General features: G+C 37.8%; 1 protein-coding gene across 17 annotated transcripts in view; it reads left to right on the top strand.

Annotated features, from left to right (window-relative positions):
• The first annotated feature begins 760 nt into the window (after positions 1 to 760).
• FBXO34 (F-box protein 34) overlaps positions 761 to 16,413 on the top strand; it is an 82,387-nt gene continuing 66,734 nt past the window's right edge. For 10 of the 17 annotated variants that reach the window (XR_002136847.2, XR_002136848.2, XR_012494675.1 and 7 more), the window contains exons 1-2: positions 761 to 900; positions 2,532 to 2,585. The gene's annotated coding sequence lies outside the window, so the exon portion shown is untranslated. Of the gene's footprint in view, positions 901 to 1,095; positions 1,356 to 2,531; positions 2,586 to 16,413 lie in introns of those variants that run through there. The other 7 variants (XM_019725761.2, XM_019725765.2, XM_074327445.1 and 4 more) reach the window with 3 other exon arrangements.

Here is a 16,413-nt window from a genome sequence, read left to right as displayed (position 1 = left end):
CACCATCCCCACCCGGGAGCTCCCTCCCGAGGGCCTGTGGTCTGACGCACATTGCACTGGTTCTACTGGCTTCATTTCTCCGGGATCATTCCCACTGTAGGAATGGAGAAATAGAATCAATGGGAGGACTTGCCTATAGTGGTTTCATTGCCTCCTATCTAGTCTTATCTTCCTTTGCGTAGACCAGTGCTATTCAAAGTGTGGCCCACTGGTCAGCTTTAGAGCCAATCCATTGTCAATCTCAAAGTTTATGTACGTGCTGGTAGGTATTTCTGCCATGATCCGCCTGGAAAAGAATGATAGACAGAAGGAACTCTCCCAACCTCTTCATTTTGCAAATGAGAACTCTGAAGCCCAGCCTTTCGAGCTAGTAGCAGAACTAAAATTGGAACCGAAGTCCACTAGGATATCTAATAGTAATCTAATACCATTTATAGCTCCAGATTCACCCATAAGTACTAATAAACTTGTCACGGCTATTGACTGAACACTGGCATTACCATTCTGGCTAGCCTGAGTGTTTGATTGCTTTCCCTACAGGTCTTGGAGCTTCCTCTCTTCTCCACCACTTGGGGGCCCGCAGATGCTTCACCCGGTTCTTCTTTAAGTCCCCCACTCTTCCCGGGCTCAGCGCCCGAAGTACTGCAGAATGCCCGGCAGGAAGCGCTGTGAACCCCTGGTTTCTCGGCCCCTCCCTTGGCCAACCGTCGATTGGGCCGGCGCGTGACGTCACGCCGTTTTAGCCAAACAAATGGGTTTCGTAGGGAGCGTTGGGCTCCGCCGCGCCGCGCTGGGCGCTCGGTCCGCCTCAGCGGTAGGGAGCAAGGCAGGCCTCCTGCTGCCGCCGCTGCATCGGGGTGTGCAGCCCCGGGCCAGGCCCCGGCCGGGGCAGGAGCACAGGTGGGTCGGGGCCGCGTGGCGTGGCGCGAGGGCAGCACGGTCGGGTTCGGCGGCGGCCACCGTGGCCGTTCCCCGCCCCCCTCCCGCCTCTTGCCTGCGTTCCCGGGACGCGGGGCGGGTGGGGGCAGGGGCGCCGCCCGTGGGTGCCGGGCTGCCGGCGCGTCTAGGGCAGGGACCCGGCGGCTCGCACCGCCTCCCGGGCCGGCCTCCACCCGCGCACTGGCCACGCGCTGAGCGCCCCCGCGGGCCCTAGAGGGTCTGGCGGGCGGGAGCGGGGTCCTCGGTCCGGGCTGAAGCCTAGGAGATCGCGGATAGGCCGTGAGGAGGCACCGGACCGGCTCTCTCAGTCACCTTTGGGACCAGCGGCAGTGAGGAAGTCGGGCCTTGGGTGGGGGTCACCTCGCACGGTCGCGCCCGCTTCAGCTCGGCCACTGCCCTTCCCTGTCCCAGCGCAGGTGAGCTGGTGCCTGCCCTTAACCCTTATCGGGACTGTGCAGGACGGAGGCTTGGCAGCTTCCTTCGTCTCTGGGCAGACGCAAGTCGGCTGCGGGTCAGCCCCAGTCCTCGATGAAGTCATAGTGCTGTGGGCCCTCGTGTCTGTGACGTCAGGGGTTTCCAGGAGATGGGCTGTGATGTCACTGCAGGCTCTGGTGGGGACCTTGGCGCGGATGGGCCGGGAGGATCTGGCGGGGAGAAAAAGGAAGTTCAGTCTCCTACCGACGTTTGGACTCGCAGCAGAATTCGAATCGGAAGTTGTTCCATATCAGCATTTTACAATTTTAATGTAATTGTTGTCAAGTTCTTTAACTTAATATCAAACAAGCATTGTTAGTACAGTTCAATATAAGACACATTTCATTCAGAAACATCTAAATCAGGAAGGTTTTTTTGGGTGGGGGGGTAGTTGGGTGTTTAATGTAAATGCCTTTCAGAAAGCTAAGTTTGATGGTTTGTGATCGGAATTGTCAACAAAATTGGACCAATTTGAGTGCTGATAATTCAGTGACCTTCCTCTTTTTTGCTAGCCGGTTTTGACATCAACTATCTGCTCATTCGCATTTTTGTTAGAGAATGGCCTGGAAGAGGGAAAGCGTGTCTCAGATGAACTTTTTCTATTGTAAAGGGGGTGAGGTGTTTGAATTAATCCAGTATTCTTCTTAAATAATAATTACCTGAGGATTTAATTTATCCAGAGTCTCCCTGTCCCATGCTGCCATGGATAATTGAAGGTTTCCTATGGCTATAGCTCAGCAGCAAGCCTTTTTCTTGCTTTCTTGCTTGGGCTGGGCCATAACAATATAATAACATCCCAGAACTGCTTGTCTGGACTTGCAACTAAAATTTTGTCTGTAGTGCTTTCAACTATGAAACTACTGAATTTTTAAAAAGTTCCTTGTCTGTGAATATTGGTTTTCTTTCAAAGCTTTCAAAAGAGATCAGGCTGGAAGAAAAACCACTCACTTGCCATTACTGACTCTCTCCAGCTATTCCAGCTTGTGAATACTTTGATCGTGCCTTCCTTTCTGTAGACTCATGTAATAGTATCTAGTTTGAAAGGTAGATGGCTTAAAATTGAAGCGTAACTACAATTTCATAATTACAATTTCGTAATTACAATTTTGTGTTTTCAGCAGGAAGCTTGAATAGAAGTCCTCAATCCTTCTTCACTGACCTTGACTTACAAGGTAGGTTTTTTTGTGGTGGCTAATACTTCTTCCTTTCTTTCGGTTTGCTCTTTATAGGTGATTGATAACTTATTGTCTCTCTGGATTTTGCCTCAACATGCAGATGGAAGTTATGCTATGCCCATTAACAAGGGACATGAAAGCAAAAATTTATCCTCATTAATTACTATTAGATTTGACTGGAAGTTCACAAAGCAAGGCTTTCCTGTAAATCTCCTTTTGATCCTTACCATGCCTTGGAAATTTGACAGCACTGTGTGTACTACTGAGAATTGCTCTTTTTTTTCCTTTTATGAAATTGGAAATTGTGTGGTGACAATGTTGAATGAAGGTTTTAAAGAAAAATTGAAGCCTTTGGATCTTCAAGACTGATAGGTAGCGACTTAACACGAAACTGCTATGAAGGATGTTAACCAACCTGCTGTTTAAGAGGAAAGGATCATGGCAAGATAATATGTAATGAAATTGAAGGAGGTACAGAAAGGACCCTTGCATGTGTTTTTTCAGAATGGCCTTTCTGAGGCAGGCTGCATGGCTCTGTAAATCAAGTGCACTATTGTAAATGGGAAAGGATCAAAGTCAAACTGAATGTGAGTTGAAAGACATAAATGATGATAATAAAATAGTTCCTCCTTGGCAGTGCGTTTTCCCCTCTCTATTTTGTTAGGGCTTATGAAACTTTTATTTTTCCTTAGGGAAAATGAGTTAGTGGGTAGAGAATGAATGTCTTAGTATTCTGATGTGACTGAGGAACAGTGACAGTTATAAAAACGCCAGCATATTCCTATAGTTGCATAACTATTTAACTAATAAGCCATAACTCTCCTGAAACATTTTTACAGTTTGTTTCTACTTTCTTGGAAGGATGTTTTTCACCCAGGCCTTGCAGTTTTGGGTGTAGGAAGCAGCCTTTACTTCTTATAAGTGGAAATTTATTTGTGATTGGGTTTATTATTATTTTAAAATATTTTGTCTTTTATCCAGTTATAGCATTTGAAGGGACTAAATCAGCCAGTCTTCAATGATATGGCATTTTTCTGACAGATAAAAGCAAATATAATGAAAAATGAAAGTGCTATATTTTAGAAATTCTTTAGGATATGTTTGTCAGATCAATTCTATTAACATACGTAGAATTTAAATTCTTATATAAATTTGCTAAACTTAAATGTATACTGAGCCAATTTAATTTGGTTTTGATATTCTTCTAGTAGACCTTAACTTGTTTTAATATTTGTCGGGGAGAGACATCATTTGGTGTTTGTTACCTTCCAAAATTTGCAGCTGTTTAGAACCAGATACTTGAGGGAAGCTGCTATAGTATAATGAATGCCTTCCTTGTTAGGTCATGTGTGGCAAAGGCAAAATTTAGCAAGTGCATAATCTGCAGTCCTTTGGAAACAACAACAACAAAAAAGAGCAGATTAACTCCAAATACATTTAGGCCATCTGGAAATTGAATTCCTGTCAATCCTTATCTTTGCATAATTTATTTTTTCTCCTTTAGTTCATGCTTACCGTATTTTGAAGCTGATGAACTTACTGTGTTATCCGGGAAAGCATTAATGATTAAAGTGTAGGTGTTTCTTAAAGTTAGTTGAAAGAGTTTATCAACCTTCCGTTTCCAATTCCATCTTCTCATTAGCTCTCCACAGAACAGGCTCCAGATCTTCCCTTTTAAAATATTCATCTTCAGAATCCTAGCACATACATTTTCTGTCATCAGCACAATGTAGTTATAAATGTGAAACTAAGTGCTGTATATGTGTGTTATCAGGCACGGGTTTCATTCATCCAGCAAACGTTTTTGAGTACCTCCCTCTATGTCAGGTATCAGCCAGGGACTGTGACACTCAGATGCATTGTTCTTGCTACGAGGACCCTTGACCTTATTCCTTTGCCATAGGTCTGTGGGGCCAGAATTGGACCAAGAGCATGAAACATTTATGTTATGCCAGATTGGCACAGGTCTCATCTAAAGATCTGTGTTAAGGAAGTATTAGAAACTCAGCTGGAAAGAATGGGGGACAGATTATCAAAGAGTCTAGACTCCACGGGTTTGGGTTGACCTAGAATAAATGGGAGTTGAGTGAGTGAGCACTTTCTTTGAGGCAAGAATAAGCCCTCAAGGCTAGAACTAGTTTGTGCAGGCAGTCTAAAATTAGAGATAGAGAGAAGGGGGACAGTTCAGACATCCCACTCTCCGGCATGTATGTATATACCTTCTTTTTCTTTTCTGTCAGTAATTTTCTTTAAATCGAAGCCTCTCACAGCCTTTATTTCCACTCTGCTTTCTTTCCCTAACACTTTATCATGAAGAATTTCAATCACAGAAAAGTTGCAAGAATTGTTTGTACATTGAATACCTAAATACCCACAACCTAGATTCTTTAATTCATATTTTGCTGTATCTGTATTACTATATATTTTACTGTATTTACTGTACCTACTGTACCCATCCATTATTATTCACACATGACCTACTGTACTCCGCTCCCTCTCTACCTCTATCCATTTACTCATCCATCTTATAGTTTTGTTGTATTTTAAAGTAAGTATACTTTACCCCTAAACACTTCAGCATGCCTATTGTGAACTATTTGTTTACTTATTTTTTTGGTGAAATCTGTACAGTAAAATGTATAGATCTTACGTGTACCGTTCCCTTAGTTTGGACAGGTTCATACATCTGTGTGACTTGTAACCTTGTCAAGATATAGAACCTTACCATCACCACAGAAAGATTCCTTCATGTACTTCCAAGTCAGTTTAATTAACTTTTTAATCTCCTGCAATCTTACCTCCACCAATTTCTTCTGAAACTACCTGTTCAAAAGGCCTGCTTTGTTAGCACATTTGAGTAGCGTTACGCTAGGTGTTCAGAATATCAAGAAGTGAACACAGGCTCTTCTCTCTTCAAACTTATAATTTAGTTTGGGTTTTAGTTAGGTGTCTAAAGAGAGAGAAATAAATGTTACATGAATTCAGCGGAGGCAGAGTACTGTTAGAGAAAGCTTCATAGGTGTGGGCCTGGAATTGGCCCTTTATTTGAGGATCCAGAGAAGAGGTTGTTTTTTGTTTTTATTTTTTAAATAGACTTTGCAATTAGAAATTACGGTATAAAGGAACAGTAACAGACAAGGGTGGTTGAGACCCAGTTTTGGAAGGAGTTTGAGCATTATTCTGCACCCAATGACAATTTTTGAGGAAGGAAGTAATGTGAAAAACAGTACTTTCAGATCTTTTAGTTAAATTCTTATCCTGTTTGTCATCTTTGGTATTTAGTTGTATAGAAGACCTCTTCATTTTTTGAGTCCTTGCTTCTCTTCTTTCTTTGCTTATCTCTGATTGCTCTTGATTTCTCAGCTTTGCTGGTAACTATTCTTCTAGATCCAAACTATCTAAAGCTCTGTTTTTGACTCTTTGTGCTCCTTGTGATCTAGCCCTTACTTCTTAGGGCTTCACAATTTTAATTCTTTCCCGGTCATGCCTACATCTGTGTATCCATAAGGTATTAACTCTTGTTAGGTTTCTAACTGCTAATAGGATACTTCTTGTATATCCCTGTTTGTGCTTAACTTACTGTTCAAGAATGTGTAGTAAGAACATTTGTTCTAAGTAGTTATAGCAAGTGGGATTTATTGAGAAAAGAAGATACTATGTAAATTTTGAGTGGGATGAATGAACAGTTTAGAATTTATTTTTCAATTAAAGTTGACATTCAATATTATTTTATATTAGCTTCAGGTATACAGCATAGTGGTTAGGCATTTACATACTTAAGAAGTGATCCCCCTATAGGAATAGTACCCATCTGATGCCGTACATAGTTATTACAATATTATTGACTATAATTTCCTATGCTGTACCAGAACCATCATTATATGTTACTTTCTGCCCTCGATATCTTATGCAGGTATGCTTGCTTGTCCACAATTGGGTCATATGTGAAACCTCAGCTTCAAGGGCGTCTGGAAAATGTAGTTTTTCGTTGTCCATCTTCTATAAAACAGGAAGTCCATGTGAGAATAGATTGGAGTATTGAGAGAGTCTTCAGTACACTGTTTGTGACAGACTAAACTCATTTTTCCTAGAATCCCTCTTCATGACAAAGTTAACACTTTTCTAATTTTGTTGTTTCTCTGCAAAGACGTGGGTATTGTTCTAGTTTCCTGAGATAGAAACTATAGAAATTAACTGTACCATTTAGATTTTTTGTGTTGTGAGTGTAACAGAAAAACAACTCAAATTTGCTGGCCCACAATACTGAAAAGTCCAAAGGTGAAGCTTGAGCCACTGGTACCTATGAGATCAGAACCTCATCCTTCTCTTCTCTCCTTCATTTAATGAGCTCTGCTTCTGTGATGTAGGTCCCTTTGGGGTCAGGGCGTGTTTGTCAGCAGCTCAAGGCCCACGACCTTATGCCATCAAGTCCAGAGCGGGGAAGGAGAGTGTTTCTGCAGAGCTGTTGGCCGGGGCTCTTACCAGTTTTGCCCCATAGACTCCTTGGACAGTCTGAAGCCTCTAGGACCCCTTTTCTGAGTAACGTTTTAAAATAAAACACATAGCACTATAAAGAAAAACAGTTTCATTAAAATATGGTTGTGGAAATGTTTTTTAAAATTGTAAGATAATAATATGTACTTCTTTATTAAATAAGATTTAGTGTGGGTTCAATAATTTCTGAGTAGTGATGAATAGTATCAGTGTTTGGAGGTATCTACAACCAATGATCATGTGATAGGAAAATATCTGTTGACAGAATGACCAGTACTGCTAATATTATTGTGGTCTGTTGACTGTATTCTCATGGAAATGCTACATTTTAGTTGAAGGTTAGTGAAAGTAAAGATATAATTTTTCACCTTCATTTGAGTTTATCGGCACCCTGAATTCTGTACCTAACCCCCTTGGAAGTAGGGTAATCTGTGAGCCTCAGCTTAAGAACTACTGCTAGAAGAGAGTTTCTCTTCCCAGAAGCCCCAGCGAATGTCTGCTTGTATTTCATTGACTTTGGGTTATATTTCTGACATTTTTGAACCAACCACTAATAATAATGGACATGCTAATTGATTTAACTAGCCTGGGTCTACCCCTGGCGCTGGGGATGGGGTCATTGCTACCTACACAGCATGATGGGCAAGCAGTGGATTCCTAAGGGAAATTTATGGGCTACCGGATGCTGAGTAAGTAGCAAATAGTAGATGTGCGTTATGTCACCCTGTCTCCTTTGCTCCCATAGTTAACCAGTCATTACATTTTTAGTGAATCTTTCACTTGGATTTGCCTCTGCTAACATCCTAGGCCTCCAAAATGGAGTGTGTGGGATAGTCCATTGTATTGCAAAAAGAAAAATATTAGAACTTCTGTTTATTTTTCTCATCTTTTAAGTGTTTATTTTTGTGTTTGTTTATACTGTATATATCATGTATTAGTACAGTGGTATGTTTTTAGAGATAAGATTTATAAATATGTACATATTTATGAGCACATGTTAAAATTGTTTTAAATCTTGGGAATGGGAGGGTAAGGAAAGTTGAGATAACCAGAGAACAATACTGTTCAATAGAAATACAATGTGAGCTACATGTAATTAAACATTTTTTAGTTAGTCATATTAAAAAAGTAAAAAGAAACAGCTGAAAATAATTTTAATATATTATTTAACACATTATATCTCAAACATCATGATTTCAAATGTAATCAATATAAAAATTATTGAGATAGTTTGCATTCTTTTTTTTCATATAAAGTCTGAAATTCAGTGTGCATTTTATATTTAAAGCTCATCTCTGTTTAGACTCATCTCAGTTTTTGAGCACCTATGTGACATTTTAGGTGCTCAAAAGCCACATGTGGTTAGTAGCTTCTGTATTGGGTAGCATAGATCTAGTCCACTGATTATTCTGAATTTAGATGTCTGTACTTGTCTGTATTATAGTTTTCATAAATCCATTATTTGCTCTCTTGAGTCTTTTTGTGCAGTTGCCAGGTTAATTGAACAAACATTTTACTGGGATGTTACTCTCCTGTACGAGGTTTCTATGGCGTGACATTTAAAAGTAGCTTTTAAGACTCTGTAAGATGGTCCGTCTGTTCCTTCATTCTTCCTCACGTGTGTCTGGGACTGCCTGCAACAAACCTGGTGCTCAGTTAGGCAGTTTTCTCAGCCTTGCTTTCCCCTCTCCATTTCTCCAAATGTCAGCATCCATAGTGAGAAGCCTCGGCCCATAAAAACTCTTGGGACTCTCCATTCCGTCTGCAATCTTTCCATTTCGCGAACTCCTATGTTGTACATGTATTGAGTATTCAGCCACCTAACACACTTTAGCTCTTCATTGTATACCATTGTTTGTTGCTCTGTAATTGCTTCATGTGTATTAATCTTATCTCCCCCACTAAATTCTAAGCTTCGTATCTTATGTCCCCAAATTGTAGACACATAATTGAAGGCTGAGCTTCCCCCCTTATCTTTAGGGACATGACTTGGCTATTTAAATCTGTAGCTTTAAATTTTTTGAAGTTCTGATTTGTTTTCTACTCTGCTGGGTAACTTCTAGCAGATTCTGTTGTAGGAGTTTGCTTCTTGAAAACTAAAAAGTTTAATTTTGTTTATAAAGGAATCTGTAGCTGTAAAATCATTCAGTAGGGAATTATTGATTAGCTGGAGTTTCTGAAGATGAAATTTGAGTTTGATAAAGAAGTCTCAAAGGACACATTTGCTCTGTTGTCCAGGAACCAGGAGAGGCAAACTTGTTTTCAAAGTAGGGCAAGAGATTTTATTTCAAGTTCAGTCATCAGGATTATTCTCTGGAGGTTCGTGGTCCTTTCTACACACCAGTCACTTTAGCCTTAGGGGAGAGGTTTCTCTAGTTCAGGCCTCCCCTAGATGACGAGCTCCTCCACCATCACGGCATTTTAGCTTACTTGGGACACTGCATTGAGACCTGTGAAATGGATCCTGAATATAAGTCCAAAGGCCATAGGCTTTATGCTTTAGGAAGCCTGTCTTTCATTTGACATTTTCTTTGCTTGTGTTTTATTTAACATGTTATATGGTTAGCTAAATAAAAGTTACACATCAACATTTTTAACTTGTGGAATTTCAAGACCTGTTTATTATTCATTTACTAAAAAAAAGTACAGTATGTTTTATCTGCCAGGCATTATGATCAGTGCATTAGTTATATCACTTTTTCTCTTAGCACTATTTTACAGATTTTCTATATATTCTTTGGCAAGTAGCAGCCTTTATTAAAGAATCTATTTTTTGTCATATTGTATAACACCTTGTGGATTTTTTCTTCCTTTTTGGCAAATATATATTAATAAAATTTATTATTAGTTCAAATATTGACATTACTCGAAAGTTCACATTTTTGTTTTATTAACAGGAGGTTGTAACTGTTTCTTAAATTAAAACATAACTTTACATTCTAGTTGCATATATTTTAAGATTATATAGTATAAAATATTTTTATGCTTAAAAATTGTAGTATAAAACATTTTAGAACTACTGATTTAAAAAAAATTTCATGGTCTTGAAATTTAACTGAAAACTTAAGCCATCCATGTTAGCTACTATTTTACTTCTGAATTTAAAAAATGAATTATTTTATTTTCTCTCTTCTTTATTTGATTTAGGGACTTAGCCTTTGTATTATAAATTTTTTCAGTTACCTAAGATATTCTTGGATTTATTACCAAAAAATTATTTGATTTTTACTGTAGTTGTTAATCTTGTTTTATTTTGTGACTCTATCTTTTCTGTCCTGCTTGAATTTTAATTATCCTGTTTTAGTAGAGAATTAGGAGTTGTAAAGCTTCTTGTAAGGATTGTTCCTTTATGAATGTCTCCTGGATTTCCCCTCCTTTTAAAGGCTGTAAGAAGGGGAGCATGCCTCTTTAAAAGATACTAATTTTTGAGATTAAAATCTGTTTACCAACTTATTGGTTGGACTACTGAATATTAAATGTCTTTTTCATGTGTCCCCGGTGTTCCCAAGCATTTCTTTTACCAAACACTTGTTGAATCTTTCTCTTGTTTAATGGTCTGATTTAGATATGTTCCTCTTGACCAGTCTTATCATCCAGTGGGAATTTCTGCTAAAAGTCTTAAGATTTTGGCTTGAGTAAGTCCCTTAAGTACTGGACTGACAGTTACTAATCTTCGTTTCCTATAGAATCAAATACAAATTTGTTAGACTCGAATTTGAGTAATCCATGTCCTTGTGTTTATGCTGTTTATTTAGTATTTTTGGAGTACATCATATGAAATTAATTTGATTAGTCCTTTTTTTCACCTCCAAATCGATCATTTAGGAGAAGTTATAAGAAAACTAATCTTTAGTTTTTGCCTTACCAATTTTTAAAAAATGATGAGAGTAATTTCCCACTTTCCTACTTGCAAAGCACGTTAGTCTTCTTGGTTTATTTAACAGTGATACCATTTTTGAAGATTTCAATGTGAATTCAGTGTAATGTTCTTGGCAGAAACTTTTTCCCTTTTTAAAAGAAAACCATGTCAAGTCTTCATCAGTGAACCTCAATATAGCTACTCAGTTTTCTTTAAGAAATTTGCCATTTGTGTTGTGTACTTATAACGTAGACATCTTATTCAGATAAGTAAAGCTTAATTTTATTTCCCTGTGCATTGTATTGTTTCAAAACGGTTAGTGTTTGACTCATTCATCAAACGTTAATTGTGCTTACTTTGAGCTTTCTGCATTTGAATGTTTGTTTAGTGTATGTTGCTGAAATTCTACCTTACAGGATAACACAAACAACTGTATTGGAAAATGTAGTCTTTGCCGTCAGGAGCATTTACTTTGAAGGGGTTAATGATTTTTTTCTATGCTGAAGTGTGTTCCAGAGACTCCATGTGAAATTTCCACACTAGTTACTATTCATTTCTAAGGGGTTAGTGATTTTGTTTGTAACTCTTAGAAACAATCTGATACCATTATCAGCCAGAGGATGTAAATGCTGTCTCCTTTGTGGGTTTAAATGTTAGTGTTTAATCTCTCACTTGAGAGATTCTGTGTAATTGAGATGAATCTGTAGATGGTTGATGACCTCTACCCTAGGATCTGGATAGTCATCTGACATTGGTGTGAGAAAGGGCTTTTTTTTACTGAGATACCTTTGAAAATCTAAAATGTTATGAGTATTTCTAAAGTGAACATTTTTCATTTTGTGCAATTTAATTATTACACAGAAATAAGCATTTGAAAATGGAATATAAAATAGATACACAAAATCATACACAAAAATCATACTAGTTATATTTAAAAATGCATATACATGTAGGCTGAGATTTGGGCAACCGACACAAAATTAAATAGTCTATTTTAAGAGTGCAGTAGATTTTGAGTGACTCTTGTTATATTGCTTATACCATGAAAAAGGTAGCAGTTTACGTATGCAAATTTTAAAGTAGTGTTGAGAAAAGAAAACCACCTAAGGTCAATTGGAGAAATTTCTCAGAAATTCTCATTTTATTTCACTTGTTAATCTGATTCACAGACCTTCACATTACTATTTGTAACTCTTCATAATCTATACTCCCCTAACAAGAAGAAGAACCTTTTGTATGATTTCTTCCGCTAATCAAGAGAAAAGCCTTGTTGGTGTTTTTGATTTAGCTGGTGGCTTTTGTTGTTCTTCACTAAAAGTAGATAATGCTAAACTAAAAGATATATAATATATATTTCTAGCAGTAGAATGACATCAATGTTTCTCTTTGTGGCTAAAATGTTTTCTTGTCTTTTCCCCTTGAAAGAGTTCTCACCACTTTCCATCCCTTCCCCCCCCCCCAACGTTTCTTTTATTCCTTTGTCATTTTTGTATCGAGTGGTTCTTCGGGTAATTAATTCAACGTGGGATCATCTTGAAACTAAAGTCAGTATGTCTTCAATCATTAAAATCTGCATATACCAAAATTTGAAAAAATTAAATGGAATGTTTAATAGGATTAAAGAACATTTGTTTTTTGAATAGGTAATGTGTCCGTATGGTTCAAAATGCAAAAGGTGCAAAAAGTAAATTTTCTCTCTTCTATATCACGAGGACACTCTTCCCCCTCACTGGAGGCAGCCAATTCTGTTCACCCTCCCTCAATAAAAAACATAAAGCATATTCTCCATACAGTTATCTTGCCTTTTTCAATTGATTTTGTCATTCTTTACATATTGGTATATGAAGAGTGTATTAGTGATAGAAAACCTAAACCAACAGTAGGTTAAACAACAAAGTCTTTCTCTTGTAAATGTTCGGGTAGCTTCTAGGGCTGGTATAGCATTTGAGGTATCGCTCTTTCTCTTTGTTTTGAGGCATAATGAATACAGTAAAATGCACAGATATTAGGCAGACAGTTCGATGAGTTTTGACAATTGTACAGAACAAACGCACAGGGGAGAGAGAGAGAGAGGGAGAGAGAGCTCTAGTCTGTCTTCATACCCCCCTTCTGATTACCTGAGCTCTTTCTGTACCGTTACTGTTCCACTGGGTTTACTTGTGTCCTCAGTGACCTAGCTGGATCTCCAGCTATTGCAACCATTCCAAGCTGCAGGATGCAAGAAGGGGCAAAGGTTACATGCTACCCTTTTAACAGGAAGATTTCTAGAAGCTGCCACTTCACAACACTTTTAATCATGCTGTGTTAGCCAGAATTTAGTGTCACATTTGAATGCAAGGGAGGTTGAGAAATGGAGTCGTTACTATAATTTTCTATTAGAAATAATGCTTCAGTGAATAACCTTGTTTATAGGTTGTCTTGTGGAATAAATTTCTAAAAGTGGAACTGCTGGGTCAAAGAGTATTTGAAGTTTGAGTGTACACCTATTTTTTCCCATCTTTGTTGACACAGTTTTTGTGTTTCCTAATCTCATTGGTAAAGCATGAGGACAGAGGGTAGCTCTAACATGCCTGACAGGGCATTTAGGTACAGAAAGTACTTCTACTCTAGCCAGGATGCCTTACAAACGTGGACTACACGATCAGCTAATGTACTGCTAGGTTGGGTGAAGCATATCACAGCATACTGTCACTTTATTTACGCAAATCTTAAGAGGAGACCTGACAGTTAAGGTTAGAAGAGAAACCCTTCTCCCCATAAATACTTACAGTAAACTGACAGGAAGACAAGTGAAGAATATGTTTCTCGGCAGTTGCTCTCTTAATTAAAAGTAGATTAGGAAATAAGGTTAAAAAAGCATGAATTTTTTGTGTCCTGTTTTCTCACGTACATTTCTTATAACGTACATTCCTTAGAAATGTGTTTGCAACTAGTCTTTAATTAAAAAATTTTTTTTCAATTATAGTTGACATATTAGCTTCAGGTGTACAACATAGTGATTAGACATTTATATAACTTACGAAGGGATCACCCCGATAAGTCTAGTACCCATCTGGCATCATGTTTAGTTATTACAATGTTATTGACTATATTCCCTATGCTGTAATTTTTACATCCCTGTGACTTTTTATAGCTGCAATTTATACATCCTAATCCCTTCTCCTTTTTCACCCATGTTTTCAACTCATCTTAAAGTACTCTTTAACTTAATTGGGGAAAAAGAAACTAATCAACAGGTACATTATATTTGGTTCCTTTTTTTAAATTTTTATTTTCAATTACAGTGGACATTCAATATTATATTAGTTTCAGGTGTACAGCATGGTGGTTAGACGTTTATGTAACTTACCAGAGTGGTCCTCCTGATCGGTCTTGCCGCATCTGACACCGCACATAGTTATTACAATATTATGACTATACTCTTTCCCTAAGCTGTCCTTGACATCCCTATGACTGTTTTGTAACTGTCAATTTGTACTTCTTAATCCCTTCACCTTTTTCACCCTGCCCCCAACCTCCCTCTCATCTGGCAGTTTGTTCTCGGTATCTATGAGTTTGTTTTGTTTATTCATTTATTTTGTTTTTTAGATACTACATATAAATGAAATCACATGGTCTTTCTCTGTCTGACTTATTTCACTTAGCATATATCCTCTAGGTCCATCCATGTTGTCTCAAATGACAAGATTTCATTTCTTTTTTATGGCCGAGTAATATACCATTATGTATGTACCACATCTTCTTTATCCATTTGTCTTTTGATTGGAGCATTTAATAAGTATATAGTTATTGCCATTTTATTGTTTTCTGTTTGGTTTTGTAGTTCTCTTTTCATTTCTTATTCTCTTGCTCTCTTCTTTTGTATGTTGATGACTTTCTGTAGTATTGTGTTTGGATTCCTTTCTTTCTATTTCTTGTATATCTCCTGTAGATTTTTGGTTTGTGGTTACCATGTTCTTCGTATATAACAAGGTTGGTTTATTGGAGTCTATTTTAAGTTGATGGTCACTTAAATTCGATCACATTGTAAAATCACTATCATTTTTACTCACCCCTGCCAGGTTTATGTGGTTGTCATTATTTTTCACTTCTTTTGCATTTGTGTGTATCTGTTGTAATTATACATGATCTTCTTCTTTTGCCTTTTAACCTTTGTATTCTACCTTTAGTGTTGGTTGATCCACTGCTACTGCTTTTATTATGTGTTTACCTTCATCGGTGAGAATTTTTTTCATTGCTATATTTTATTTATATTTTTGATTTTTTTCTTTTTTTCTTAAAGAAGACCCTTTAACATTTTTTGTAATCCTGGTTTGGTGGTGATCAACTTCTTCAGCAGCTTTTTCTTCCCCGGGACACTTGGTTCATTTTATATAATATTTCTTGTTGCGGTTCTCAACTTTCTAACCTTTTACTCCAGTTGCTAAGTGGGCTCAGATAAATTATATAAAATATATTCTGTTCAAGTTGTCATTTTTTTTTTTATAGACTAATAAGTGTTTTTAAAATGTGTATTTAACTCTAAAAGCTTTTGATTGGAACATTAGGAAAAAAAATAATAGTAATTTTCTATGAAACTGTGTGGTAGTGTGAGCAGTACTTACTTTTGAAGTAGGAAATAGCATAAGAAAGGCTGTATATGCGTATGCTTTCCCGTACCACATGGTGTGAGATCTCAGAGAGCAGCCACCTCCTATTTAGCCATGTAGCACAGAGCACCTTGGACTTGGTGTCACGTTTGTTCTCTAATTGATGTGAATCTAGGGAGGGTGGTAGAAAAATTTTTACACTACCAATAGCAGTGTTTTGGCCCTTCAGGGGCATGGGGGAGAACATACTAACATAATGTCCCTATTAGTACTTTTGAAATTATCATCTGTTTTGGTAAAGAAACGTAATAGGGGGCCAGTATCTATGCTGTAAAGATAGACTTTGAGATACTCCAGTATAGTATCATCCCACTTTATCTGGAGGTCAAATTTCTGTAAATCTCTGATTTCTGATTTTTTAAAATCAGTGAAGGCTTAGTAAGCCAAAGAACAGGAAAAAAAGTGTTTCTTATACTTAATAAATGCTTTGTAGTCAACCTCAGACCCCTTGCTGAGGTCTTCGTAGTTTAGAATAGTAAGTAGTGCCTAGCACATGGTTGGTGTTCAGTAAATATTTGTTGAATGAACGATATTTATAAATAGATCTATTTGATTATATTAGCACAGATTTTTTTGGGGGGAGAGGTTAGTAGCAATAGCTGACATTTTTGCTTACTTGTTAGGTAGTGGTGGCATTGGGAGTCACGTAGGCATGCACTTGCCTTAGATTTACATTGGCTGTGCCCTGTGTCTAGAACACTGTTCTCTTAGATAAATTTTCATGCCTCACTTCCTTACCTCCTCTGAATTTCTTCTTATATATATCACCTTCTCAAGGAAGCTTATGTGGAACATCCTGTTTAAAATGGCAACTGCTCCTCTC

Source organism: Rhinolophus sinicus, linkage group LG03 (genome assembly GCF_036562045.2).
Source record: "Rhinolophus sinicus isolate RSC01 linkage group LG03, ASM3656204v1, whole genome shotgun sequence".
Lineage (NCBI taxonomy): Eukaryota > Metazoa > Chordata > Mammalia > Chiroptera > Rhinolophidae > Rhinolophus > Rhinolophus sinicus.
Note: the sequence above shows the minus strand (reverse complement) of the source record. Positions and strands in the feature narration are given on the sequence as shown.